This window comes from Trichinella spiralis (genome assembly GCF_000181795.1).
Source record: "Trichinella spiralis strain ISS 195 chromosome Unknown Scfld9, whole genome shotgun sequence".
NCBI lineage: Eukaryota > Metazoa > Nematoda > Enoplea > Trichinellida > Trichinellidae > Trichinella > Trichinella spiralis.
In genome coordinates this window covers 7141026-7142290 of record NW_003526948.1, presented here as the reverse complement: position 1 = coordinate 7142290, position 1265 = coordinate 7141026, and positions in this window count along the sequence as shown.

Here is a 1265-nt window from a genome sequence, read left to right as displayed (position 1 = left end):
GGCCAATTTAGGGGCTATTTTATTTAAAAAAAATAATTCTTACAAGAGTGACCGAATGCAAAGGTTGTAAAAAAAATAAAAAAGGAGAAACACATGGAATACTTGTCAGTAATTCCGGAAGCCGACTTCAGCAGCTACTTAAGCGCCCGCAATGAACTCAGAGAACGTTCAACCGAGCTACTAATTGCCACGTAAAAATAAAACAAACAAACGGCACCCTTACTGATGATAAGGCAGCGTTATAGCGATAGTTATTTGCATAATGCAGCGTTAGAAACCGGTTTTTAGTGCGTTAGAACTTTCTGCTGAAGATAAATTCTAACCTAGGCCGGGTTACAGTCTGAGCAGAAGAAACGCCCCGCCAAATTGTATCAATAAGAAAAGGACTATTTGAAAATTTAAAAATGACCTTGACGTTTACAATTCAGTCAAAATATAAACTATCTGACAAAATAGGCCATAACAAAACAAAATTCACTTAGACAAAACACACCTACGTATGTCTGAAAATATTCGTAAGTCGGAAAACCAACTAGCTCAAATGAAGCTAATTTTAAGCGAACAATTTGCGGGCTAAAGCTTGCTTATGGTCAATTGAAAGTACATGTTAGCTATTGCAAAGGTGATTTTCGAAAGACCATATTTTAATAATAGATAAACAATGCGTAAAAGGTGTATTTAATGAATCTTAATTGTTCGGAAATTTGGCGTTTATTATGTCACCTATTATCTGATTTTGAGAATTCTTCATACAATATGTTGAGAAATTATGCTCAATATCGATTCTAAATTATATTGTTAACTAATTAAGACTTATAAATGAAAAGCTGCCACTTACTGCTAAATTCGTCATCATCTCATCGATAATGTTCATTGTCTTTGGATGTTGATTGAAAAATTATTTTTCAGAAATTATTCCAAAAAATAATAATGAATAAAAAGCAAAAATAGTGTTTGGATTCAATGCTTGCAATCAAAACGCTGAGCCACCATCCACGGACGGCCTCAAACTGAAATGATTTCTATTAGGTCAACAAAGCCAACGACATCGCATGCAAATTTTTATTTTATTCATTTCTGCTGATAAATATGGCTACTGTACATTTTTCATTGCTCTTTATTTACTTAATGCTCTCTGTTAGTGTAGAAAATTTAATTGGAGCTTTGCCAAACATATAAACACTTCTCATTACACAATGACCCTGTCCATTGTGTGTTTGGTGGACGTTTCTCCAAAGGAATTCGTATGTATCTGTTGTGATGTA